Source organism: Lichenostomus cassidix, chromosome 23, assembly GCF_008360975.1.
Source record: "Lichenostomus cassidix isolate B80296 chromosome 23, HeHo_3.0, whole genome shotgun sequence".
NCBI lineage: Eukaryota > Metazoa > Chordata > Aves > Passeriformes > Meliphagidae > Lichenostomus > Lichenostomus cassidix.
Genome location: NC_139503.1, coordinates 3,952,707 through 3,965,513, shown reverse-complemented (window position 1 = coordinate 3,965,513; position 12,807 = coordinate 3,952,707). Strand labels below are relative to the sequence as shown.

The 12,807-nt window shown below is 37.6% G+C and overlaps 1 long non-coding RNA gene across 1 annotated transcript in view; it reads left to right on the top strand.

The window, feature by feature from the left end:
- LOC146427860 (uncharacterized) overlaps positions 1-12,807 on the top strand; it is a 148,623-nt gene that overhangs the window by 26,328 nt on the left and 109,488 nt on the right. Inside the window, exon 3 of the long non-coding RNA XR_014856306.1 lies at positions 10,856-11,026. This is a non-coding gene — a long non-coding RNA (uncharacterized LOC146427860). The remainder of the gene's footprint in view (positions 1-10,855; positions 11,027-12,807) is intronic.

Below are 12,807 nucleotides of genomic sequence, written 5' to 3'. Positions count from 1 at the left end.
AACAGGGAGCCTCACACAGCATGATCTGTACATATCCTTGGATTTATTACAAAGAGATGGAACCCTTTTCTGCAGCAACAAACAGTGCTTCCCTTTTTTCCATTCCAACATGTGTGTTTCAGTGTGCAGCTGTGGCACATGTCCTTTTTGCTTTGAAAAAAAATACTAAACATCCTTCATTTTGATAAGGAGCTGCCAGCTCATTGGCTGCATTCTAAAGCAAAAAGGATGGGTTAATAGTGGTAAAAAGGGGTTGCTGTGTGTTTGTAGTTGATACAATGGCATCTTGATCTGACTTTGCCTTTTAGCTATAGTGCAAGTTTCTGTGTGGGCTCTGTCATATCTAATACTGCCTACAATGGCAAGCTGAATTTATTATGTTACTTGTACCTCTCTTCTCATTCCTATCTGTGGTGACCTCTCTGTGCTCCAGGTCAGATAGCTTAATTCTTCTTAGTCATTTATTCTTGTCTGTGGTCTTAAGGATACTTTAAAGTTTCTGTAGATTTTTGTTACTGAAAGTGAAAAAAATCTTGTCTGGCTGTAGAAAGCTATGGAAAGTTTACCAGTTTAAGATATTGATCTAATATAAAAGTTTCCGTTTTGCTGATCTGGCTAGCCTGAAGATGAGCCTATTCATTAATTTGTTTCTGTTATCTGGAAGATCTTGGCAGTAAGTAATTTGGGCCTTGCATAAATAAATGATATTTGATCTATATTTTAGAAGACTGTAAGTTGAGGAATGTTGTGTGGTGGCTGCATAATTTCTTTGAATCTCTACCTTTAAATAAATGTGATGAAGGACAAGCTATTGAGGAGTGAATGTGTACTACTAATTCACAGCAGTCCTGAGCATCACACAGTGAGATGTTGAGCGCTGTCTTAGAACGACAGGAATTGCTGTAATCTAACTCCAAAATGTAGATGATGCTTCTTGTGGACATTTGACGTGTTTGGGGAATGGGTTCAACTTTGAACAGCCTGAAGAGGCTGTGGCTAGAATTAAAAACTTGCAGAGAAAGAAGGGCTTAGAGTTCTAGAAAGAGGACTGGATAAGCCTGGCATTACTTATATACAAATATACTGTGTATGTTTTTTCCTGTTACTCATCTACTTTCACACCATTAACAGTGGACATGTTCAGAGTGCACACAAGCTGACAGGCCAGGCAATTTCTGCATGACCCTCTGATTTAAAACTGCTCTTTCATTTAGTCTGGCAAGGGGTAAAATGAAATACATGTGATTATCTGAGAATTTTGTATAGCTCTTATAATGCTGGAAACAAGCAGCTTGATGTACTTGAAGGTTCTTAGGTGATGGAAACATCTTAATTAGATTTCTGTACTTATGTGTACAGGGATAAGAAAACGAATGTCCTAAGCATTCTATCCAAAAGTTCAGGGTCCCTTGAGTTTAACTTGCAGGGAATTTTCTTCCTCTGAGTCTTAGATGAGAGAAATTTGATTGGTTATGGTAAATAATTTCTTCTACTTCCTTCTGACTTTTTTCTCACTGAGGACTATTCATGTGGGTTTTTTGACTCAGAGGGTCACCAGGGTTAAGAAGTTGTCTCTTCTTGGCTGATTTCAGACTCCACACAAAGATGAGCTGTCAGTGACCACTTTGCACCATGGCTGGCAGAGCATCAGTCAGTCCTTTACTTCCAGCTTCCTCTGCTGTCTGCTCCCCAGCCCTGCTGCACTTTCAGAAGAAGATGGTAGTGACAACTGCTCTGACCAGCTCCAACTACACAGTAATCCCTTTATAATGTTTTATGGCATTTTCTTAGCTTTCCTTTTCCCTGATCATCAGAAATCATATTAGATTATGAATGGAGCTTAAAGTGAATGGAGCTTACAAAGAATGCCTTTAGCTGTTTAGTTCTCTTCATCTCTAGAGAACATTGCACAATATGATGCTGTTAACAGGACAATGCTTGGAAGTCTTAGAAGATAGGCAGACTCTGAAAGTAAAAAGTATTGAATTCCTGCTTTGGAAAGAAGGTGTCTGTTTTAATTTTAGAAGGATCCATACCCACAAGTAGAATAATGAATAATACAGTTTGAATTAATCTTGGACAAATGTCTGGCACTTCTGTGTTCAGAAGAGCACTTTGAAAATAAAGAATGTCAAGTGCTGAAAAATGTGAGGAAAGGCCTGTGTTAATGTCTCAGAATATTATAAAAGAAAAACTAAGCAAGTTAATTGGATAATTTGAAGGTTTTTCCTACGATTACCTTCTGCCACTCTTTGTCATTTCACTGCAATCTGTTGAAGATTTCAAAGGACTATATGAATCAAGTGTTAAAGTCTACATTTAAAATATCATGAAGAAAATGATTTTGTGTTCTGATAATGGAAGCACTCTTTCACCAAATTCAAGCTAATGGAGTTGCTACATGGCTGTCTTCTATTTCACTATCATTTGTATTCTTCAAAATCCATTGCTCCATGGTGTGCTCATGTTTAAAAGCCCTCCTAATATGAGCCCCAAAAATTTACCAAAATCAAACCTTTACCTGTTTGATTTTGATTGTATCAGATTCTATCTAAAGGTGTATGAAATATACTCTAAATTATGAAGTTTACAGAGCATCCTAAAGGTTGTTCACTTATATCTTCAATTTGAAGTCTATGGTTATGATCCCACTGTGTTGAGTGCTGTACAAATTAGGATTTGTTTTGTTGGTTTGTTTTGTTTAGTTTAAGGAGGCAGCTTGACCTAAAAGGAAGACAATAGAAAGAAGTTCAGTAAAACAAACTGTTAGGGAACTAGAGGAAATGAAAGACTATTCTTCTTAAAAGGAAAGTAGGTCATTATAACTGTAAACATGCAAATACTTAATGAATCTCTCTTCATGCAATAGCATTTTCACATAAACACAGACTTCCTTGTGATGAAAGATTGTCCTCCCCTGCAAACATCCCCATTAAATTGCTTCTAAAATGATTTGAAGAGAAAATTCCAGTTGGTGAAGCTTAAAATCCTAAAGTTACAATATGTGAAACACATGTTGACAGGACTCGCCTAGAGATAGAATATTACTACTTTATCTCAAGTTACAGCAAAATTTTACAGTCTTCTTTTCTTTCAGTTTATCAGGTCTCTTGCGAGTCTTATTAGATTGTCTATTCTTAGTCCATTATTTCAATAGAGGAAAAGTATATTTAGCAGCAAGTAAATCACCTAGTTTTGAATTTTAAGCAGGTCACTGGGATTTGACCATATCACCTGCATTACCAAACCTTTCTTCCAATTCAGTATTTTATGCCCACAGCTTTAATTTCTTTAGAAGTTCCACTGTTTATCTTTGGTACATTGTCTAATTAAGAGGGAGTCAAACATTTAGTCATTTTAAGAGCTGTCAATTTGCAATCCGTTCTTCACCTATCTGCTGTCCTTAGTGACCTCATTTTTGAATTCAGTTTAGAATTTCCATGTTTATCTACACTGTATTTACTGACCTTTTACCCTAGATTTTTCTGCTGTGAAGTGTTTTAAGCTATCTTGAAGTCCAAATACATTACATCTGTTACTCTGTCCCATCAGTTCTTATTGCGACATTTTCACAGAAGTTAATCAGATTTGTTCAGCATGACCTCCTACCTCATGATTTCCCTTTGCATGTGTCCCTTTATCATTTTTGTCACTTATACCCCTTCTATAAAAACTGTCTCCAACATACAAAGCCCTTTTCCTTCAGTGTTAGTCACCTTTGCTTCCCTTCTGATTTCTCTACTGCTGCTGAAGCTTTTTCCCTGCTTCAATAATTTTAATATTTACCACTGCTCCATCTGTGTTACTTATTCAAGCCCAAGTCTAGCACATATTAAATGGATAGGATGTGAATTGGCACTGAATATCACAGAACCACAAAATATTCTGAACTGGAATGGACCCACCAGGATCATCAAGTCCAAGTGGGAAGTGAATTTCCCATATAGGAATCAAACTCACACCTTGGCATTATTAGCACCATGCTCTGATTATTTGAGCTAATCTCAGGGTTGTGTTGTTTTCCTTTTTTTTTCAAGAAGGAGGAATTTAATTTCCGTCTATATAACACACATCTGATCCATCAAGAGACTGTAAATGTCCTGACAGTCAATGGCCATAAGCAAACTCAAATCCTGCTAGTTAATATAAACATAAACATTTACAAAGATAACTTTGTTCTTCTCAGTGATGCTAAAAATCCTTGTTTTCTATTTAATGCAGTTTTCTAGTACACAGCATTCAATTTAATATTGGTTCTTCAGTACAAGTAATTTCTTCAAAGTACTTTTGAGGGTCCATTTCTTCTGTATTGACATTTGGCTGGAAATCAGTTCTTTGAATTCACCCATTAAAAGTTCTGTTCTTGTTTCTGAACCACAAATGCTCATACTGGGATAAGCAGAAACAGAAATCCAGAACAGAAACAGAGCCACTGCATGGCTATTGCAGACATGTTCCGTATAAACTCACCATCTGTCTTCTGGCTTCTGATGCTTCAAATTTCCAAGCCGCTGAAGTTTTGAAATATAATTTCTTCCCTTTCTTCCTTTTTCTTAATTCTTGCACCAGTATTTGTGGACAATTTGTCCCAAAAATTCAATTGCCTTTTGAATATTTCTCTTTTTGCTTGACTGTATTTGCATTTAGCTTTTTTTTCCTTTTTTTTCTACAAGGCTTTTGTAGAGTGGTTTTATGGTCTCATGGACTTTTTGTTTGGTTTCTTTTCTGCTTTCTATATCAGGCTAGCAAGATGCTGTTCCAGGTTTTTGGTTAATTTGATTTGGAACACTCTTTTCTTCCTAAAAATACCCAAAGAGGAGAGAAGGTTGGTGGACAATTCCATTCAAAAGAATTCAATTTATTTCACTTCCAGCTACAAGGTTATTTAAAAATAAAGCAAACAGTTATAAACAAATGATAGCCCAAATGATTCTATGGATTAAACAAATGTTGGAAATGGGTAAAGCACAGTAGTCTAAAATGTGCAGCAGTGAATAATATTTGTTGAAACAGTTCACATTTTTAAGCAAGTAGAATAAATACTAAATTCAGGTTTTTAGATTGCAGTTATAAACCTAGAAGGATGAGTTAAGTTGTTTGTTTGTTATCCTCTCAGTATAGGACAAGTAGTGCTGCAAGAAAAGCCCAATTGAAGCTGACAGATCAGAGGAGGTGATGGGAAATGGTTTAGAGGAGGTTCCTTTGGCCACAGATTCTATATAGGAATATGTGCAGACCTGGGGAGTTAACTGCAAAATATTTTGCCTCAAAAACATGTCTAATTTCATTTTTAAAACCCTTCCAGTGGAGGTGAAACTGTCTTGTATCTGTGTATTATTTAACCCCAGGAGGGTTTCATAACAGACATCAAAATAGATCAGTTGTGACAGACACTTCCTGAAGTCTGCAGTAGCTATTCACACTCGGGGATCTACTGACCATCACCACTGCAGTGAGTTTCATGAATTTCTTCTCTGATGTCTGAGTAGGATACTTTTGGTGCCAGGGATAAGACTGGATCATTATGCAAACTGATTGTACTTAAAAAAAAAAAAAAATCCAACACTCTACTTTTAATTAATCAGTTTAAATGAAGACTACTATCACATGAACTATGTTTGGTATATTTGACAGGGGAAAGATAATTTTTGAAAATTACACCTTGCAGCCCAGAATTCAGTGGGCAGATTGGGTAAGCTGCGAGTATATATTGTATTTTCTTAGTTGTCATCTTCAGATTGATTTTATGCTGGAATTTTGCCAAATTAGAAGTAATTTCAGGAGTTTTTTCTCAATTCTCTGACTATGCTTGTTTCTCTCCTTCAGGTGTTTATTACATTTCTCCTCACCATTTCATAAGTATTATGAATAAGTATTATGAATACACATGCTGGTGTGTATTTGATGATTTGGCATATAGAATAGAATATGCTGAAGAGGAAGAGACCCATCAGGATCATCAAGTTCAACTCCTGGCCCTGCACAGAACACCCCAAATATCACATCCTGTGCCTGACAGCATTGTCCAAATGGTTCTTGAATTCACATGGGTGTGCTGATGAGACCTCTTCCCTGAGTAGCCTCTTCCTGTGCCCAACAACTTATTGGCTGAAAATCTTTTCCTGATATCCACCTTAAACTTCTCCTAAATCAGCTTCATGCTGTTTCTTTGAATCCTGTCACATATAGGTTGGTCCTTTTTCATGTTGTCTTTTTCATCACATTTTTATCAGATAATTCAAAGTTTTTTTCCAGAATATTGCCTAATTCTGGAATTTAAGTTTTTAGATAAACTGGTAGATGTTTTCCTTCCTTTTGCATGTTCTCTTACATATATTTAGATTCTTTAGTGTCCTTCAATGATTAGTTCAACAGGAAACAGTAACTTTGTCATTTCCACACTGTTCTAATTTCTTTTTCCAAGGAATTTCAGCTCTGTGAAGGTGCTTAATGAAAAACTTGACAATTTCTTTGCAATTCTATAAGTGTTTCTGGGTTGCTGTAGCATGTTGATAGTGTTTGAGATCTTGTTCTTCTAAAACTTGTGTCAGATGCCTATGAATTTTATTATTTCAGACACTTCCTGGCAATCACCATGACATTCCCATGCCAAGAGCTGTGTCCTGCTGCAAATGTAGCTGTTGCTGTGATTCCTTTTCATCGGTTGTTAGAATAGCTGTTGATTATAATGTGATGTCAAATCAGTGTTCCAGAGTCTCAGCTTATATGCAGGTGGGAATATTCAGTTCCTCCCCTCTGGGCAGAGCATCTCACAATGGGATGATGAAATCTTATGAGTTTAAAACAGACATCTGGAGACCTTGATGGCCCATTAATGCAGATAGCCCCAAATGGTGTTATCAGGGCTGAGTTATGCTGAAAATAAAGACCACTGCTGTTTTTAACAGCATATGAAGATGGTACTTTGGGTTGCATCTCCCATGTAACCTAAGACAACTGTGTGATCAAAGAAGTGATTGGATGGAAATGTGTGAGATCAGCAGCACTACATGGGCAGGCAGCCAATCCATGTTTATCTTGCCTGGGTTTAGAGTATAAAAAGGCTTGTGTTTTTGCAATAAGAAGATTTTCTTCGAAGCAGCAAGAAGATGGTGTGTCTTTGTTCCCCATTGCTACACTTTCTTACTGTGGGGCCCTATGGATCAGCAAAGTGATTGTAAAGGATGTGATCTGGACCACCCAAATCTTCCCCTAAGCCACCATATAGGGCTTTTTCCTTTCTTGAATATGCTGATAGACCAGGCTAGAAGCATAGCAGGGGAGATACTGAGAAAAGTGAGAACACTTAATGGGGTTAATTGTCTGATGGACTATTTCTTTGCTCTGAAATCTGTGCAGATTGCAAGAGCTTGTTTGCTTTCTTCTTGGAAATAGAGCGATATTTCTGAATCCCCATAATGCCTTCTGTTCTGTGAGCTCAAGAACTCTTCATTAATCCACTTGATAATGCAACTAGGGATAAACTTTGGGGTTTTTTTCTGAAGAACACAGGTATTATGGGTTCTTGCTGCAGCCTGTGCTAGGAATGCTCCTAAGTTATGAGAACTTGAGCATTTCTGCCTATAGCAAAAATGCCAAACATGTCTTCATAGGACCCTGCTGGGTTTTGTTTGTGCACAAAATGTTGTGCTAGCCAGGATTGTGCTTGCTGCCTTCTGTGCTGACATTGTTCTGTTGCTGTTGCTAACGATGTGGGGCTGTCTCGTTCTGCTGACTGTGTGCTAGACATCTGCTGACTGCGATTCAGATGTTTCACCCACTGAGCTGAAGAGTTTTGGGATCACTGGGGCATGATCAGGAGCACTTGACAGCCACAAGGGCTCAGCAGGGGAACTGTGGAATTTAGGCCAAGGCTGACATAAGGCCTGTCATGTTGTTATAGTTTAATTTGCTTATGCCTGCACCAAGGCAGTTGCCTGAACTCCAGGCTTTATTATTTTTACTCTTCTGTAGAGAAACTTTGTTTTGTTAGAATGGCAACTGGCAGCAGGTCCAATATGTACAGTAGAGAGGAAAGGCAGCAAGCATGTGGAATCAGCTAATTTCAGGTTTTTTTTCCCCAAATCCATTAGTGCTTTAGGGTTTTAGTATCTGCCTCACTGTTACCTCTTCAGTACTAAGAATCTGAAATATAAATGTGTTACTGACACACTGACACACTGCTTTGTAGTGTCCAGAAGAGCAGTTAGTTTGTGACCATCTTGGTTGTAAAGTGCTGCTGTGGCTCTGAAGTCTGAATAGTTTCTGTCCTCAAACTCAGTCAAAGCAGTACCAGTTGGGCTTTTAAAGAATTGTACAAGGTCGAGTAGGATATTCCTTACCTTGTCATATTGATGTCTTTGGTATTCAACGTTCATTTAAAGCTCCCTGAGTTTTAAAGGATTCACAGAATCATTTGGGTTGGAAAAGTCTCCTCCACCAGCCTCTTGCTCAAGCAGGGTGACCTACTGCAGGTTGCCCAGGAACTGCATCCACTCAGGTTTTGAGTATCTCTACAGATGCAGATTCCTCAGTATTTCTGGTGAAGCTGTTCCAATCTTTGACCACTAACAGAGACAAACACAGAGGTTCAAATCTCTGTGTTTTAACCATACTTGGCTTTGAACTTCCAATTTTTGCTAACCTCTGTACTACCAGATCTTGTCTGGAATTTTCCCTTCCTCTTTAATCTTTTCTTTGTGAGTACTACATTAATCGAATTTTTACTAATATCAGCTAGAAAATAATGTTCTAGCAGCTGTTTTTACTCTGACTCTTCCTTTGCCTTATAATTTCCCAAAGATCAAGAAGAAATAATTATATTAATTTTAAACTTACAGGCAGAGAGGGCACAGTTCTGCAATGATTTTTCACAAAGCAAAGACTTTGCAAGGCAGCACTAGAAGAGGTGTCAGAAGTCAAGTGACAATTAGAATATTAACTTTTGCTTATCATGGAGTAAAAAAGGACTGCTTTTCTGTATTCTGCAGTGACAGTTTCTCTGGCCACCATGCAGTGGAAGATCTGTTCCTGTGGGCTCTCAGGGAAGGCACAGTGAGTGGAATACCTGCTGCCCATCAGTGTATCACAATGTGATATGGAAAGAACCCAGAAAACAGATTCAAGATCGAGATTTTTCTGAATTAGGTTAATGAGCAGTAGTTGTGGTTGGTTAACTTTTTCATTGTGGTGACCAATCATTCAAGACAAATTAGAGGCTGCAGGTGACCTATATTTTCAGATTTGCTTCTTCAAATAATCTGAATTACCTAACCAGTAATTTCAAGTAAGACAAATCTGAAATGGAAAGCTTTGAAAAGGCAGTAAAAATACAACAATTTGGTGTGTTATTGGTATATAACATGGTGCAGTTGCAGATCAGGGTTTTGTTGTGCCAGCTCCTCAAAAGGATTGTTTCCAGTAAGGAAGGATCATGAAAATGTGGAATTGTGCTTTCATGGGTAAAGGGAGTACCAAATTTATATTCAGGTCTGAATGCTTCTACATTGAGACATATTCAGTTCCTGACTGTACTATCTGTTTGAGTTGTATAGAGTGCAGGACTGTGTTTAGCTGAGCTCTTTATAAAATGCTTCTGAATTATCAAGCCTTGTTAACATTATTAATGTGTATTAACTCTTCTTGAGTTAGCAATAATTGTTCTACACATATTTATTATTTCCTACTAGGCTACATCAGCTAAGCACAGGGATGGTGCTGAGGAAGGGATTGCAGCTGAACTCTTAGTTTTGCAGAGAATGAAGCAGAAATCTTTCTTGCCAGACTGAGCTCCTTCCTGGGCTCTCACAGGAAGCTCACAAAGGCCATTTGTAACTGATAGACAAACTCATTTTGCCTTTTCTCTCTAAACAGAAGAATATTTTTCGGATGCTCACAGGAAGCTAAAGTATAAACTTGTCACTGGGTGTCACTGTTACACCACAGGAACCTGGGTGAAAGTGGATTTCTCTGGCCTCAAATTACAGAGATGTAAAGGCCTTAAGTACAAGTGGCAGAGGCACATAGCCTTGGTATAAATGTGTCACCAGTTTTATCTAAAGAATACACTACAGGGGTATTTGCTTTCAGAGCCAGCAGTGCTTATCAGCTCCTTGGTGTTTCCTGATGTGCTCATATTTGAGCTCTGAGTTGTATTTCCCTCTGGTTTTTTTCACATTTATTGGGGCTGTTGGAGAGTTGCTCCCTGTTCTTTGTGTGCATCACTGTTGAAAAAATGTAAACTTTGAAATCATACAATGGAAGATGAAAAGGATTGGTAGAAATTATCTCACCCATTCTCCCACCCACAGTTGGTCAATTATGTCCTAAACTGTCCCTGGCTAATGTATTGTTAAAAGCAGCACTGGTTTTCTTGGCTGTCTTTTCCAGTACTTAATCACTCTTCTCAAAGAATTTTCTTAATAGCAAACTTGATGTCCTTTCCTGGAATTTACTTAAGTCTTCCACCTAGCAGGAACTGAGAATTAAACCATTCTTTCTGCTTGGCTTCAGACTCTTAAGGGATTGGTTTGGGGGTTTGGACTAGATTTTAAACTTTTTTTCAGCTAACAATCAAAGTCATTTGTGCATTAGGAGGGAATGAGAATTTTGGCAAAATAATATACCACATTTCTTACAAAGTAAGAACCATGCCCACTATTAAAATGTTAAATTTGTCTGTATTTTAGTAAAAGAGAGGGGTGAATCAAAGTAAATCAAAAGGTTTTATTTAGTATTTAAAAACTCTTGCTGGTGATTTAAGCTTTACGAGATTCTTCCACTGTTTTCATTCAAACAAAATAAAATTCCCTATAGTTCCAAATCTCTAGCTCTTGTTTTTTCTGTTTTGTTTCAGATTGGGGCATTTTTCTGTATCTTGTAATGTAGAATATTACATTTTGTAAGAGGGAGAGAGGAAGATTTCTTCACCTGTTGTGTAATGCTAGAGCATTTAGTAACGTGAACAGTATCAGAATTTCATTATGAGTGTCAGCAGCTGGAACAGAAGATCAGTTCATCCCCAAAGGTATTTTTCTGTCCACTTAATATAAGAACAACTACATTTTTGGTTTAATTGCTGATGTCTTAACACATTTAGTTGCATTCTACTTTTTTCTTAAGGTTAGATATTTGCAGGGAATTTGGTGGAATTGTGCATCTTGGGCTGGATTGATGAGGCCTGTGCTGTGATGGTAAAATTGTCCATAACACTTGTTGAAAACCTTCTAGTTAATTAAACAACGTGTTTATTGTACTATAAATGAAAACATGCTTTTATTTCTTCCATATTAGTTGTCCCACATTTACCAGCACTGGTTGACTCCATGCTCTTGAAATTTCCTACTTTACTAAGGAAAATTTAAATTATTTTCTCAGAAAAGGAGATTAGTACCACTATTGTTGTCAGTTGCATTGACAGCTGATGCTTTTTTCACTAGCATATTAAATCGACCTGATTAGTTTTTGTATTCAACTCCCTTAAACACAGAAGATTGTATTCCAGTAGAAGCCAATCATGTTAATTACATCTGAAGAGTCTGCATATTCAAAAGCCATCGCTTGTTTTATGGACAGCAAAAATAAACACCCTATCTTTTTTAATAATTTTAAGTGGTTCACTTTCAGGACTGTATCTGTTTTAAATTAATTATCACGTTGTTGGGCAAAATGGGCAAAACCTTTTTTATTAGCAACGTGACAATTTGGGGTTTGTTTTGTTTTATGAGGACCACAATATTTGTTTTTGAAATCACTACCAGCCAAACACTTTAAGGCTGTGACAGTATATTTCATCTGGTTTCTGGGAATTCTACATACTGTAGGTAGGTAAAAAGCCATTTTTGCCTGAAAATGCTGTAATTAGCAATTTGCAATTCCCAAACTGCTCAAAAAGCAAATCACAATAAGGGATATGAGGGATATATCTGAATAATAAGGGATATAACTGTCAGAGAGTAGGATTAGACTAGATATTAGGAAAGAATTCTTCCCTGGGAGGGTGGGGAGGGGCTGGGATGGAATTCCCAGAGAAGCTGTGGCTGCCCCTGGATCTCTGGCAGTGTCCAAGGCCAGGCTGGAGCAGCCTGGGACAGTGGAAGGTGTCCCTGCCATAGCTGGGGTGGGATGGGATGAGCTTTGAGGTCTCTTCCAACCCAAACCAGTCTGGGATTCTTTGGGCAGATCAACACTAATAGAAGAAAAGAGCTCTACAGAGAGAATCAAAATAGTTGGGTATATTTGGCCACCTTTTTCTCCTGTACAATTGGTTTGATCACTGAGGTATACAACTCTATCTACATTTCACAGCAAGTTGCAAGTGAGGAGGAGAAAAAAACCCCTCAAATTCTATTTACATTTTAGTAAAAGATGAGTTTGAAATTTGGATTAGACTTGACATACCCTGCAGTCTGTTTTTATCATCAGACCTGCTGTTGTCCAGGCTACATTTGTTTTAATAGGTGAAGGTTTAAATTTGCCTCTTTGAGAGTTTGGCACTTCTTTGTGTTCTTTTTCTGCATGGTCCTGCACGTGCTGTTGCAAATTGTCATTTGTTCACTCTATGAGATGGTAAAAAACTCCTCCCAGGATCATCCGGACATTGAAATTCTTCGCAGAGCTTTCCAGAGGGTTTTCAGTTTAGCTTAAAAAAAAATACATATAGTAAGAGGCTGGTGTGAATTGTGGGACAGATTGAAGCTTTTCTTTGACTCCTAGCTTTGCCATCTTAGTTAACTTTTCTCAATGTTTGACTCTATGAAATCTCAAAAAATATTGTTCCTATTAATTTCTTATGTTTCACATGAAGAC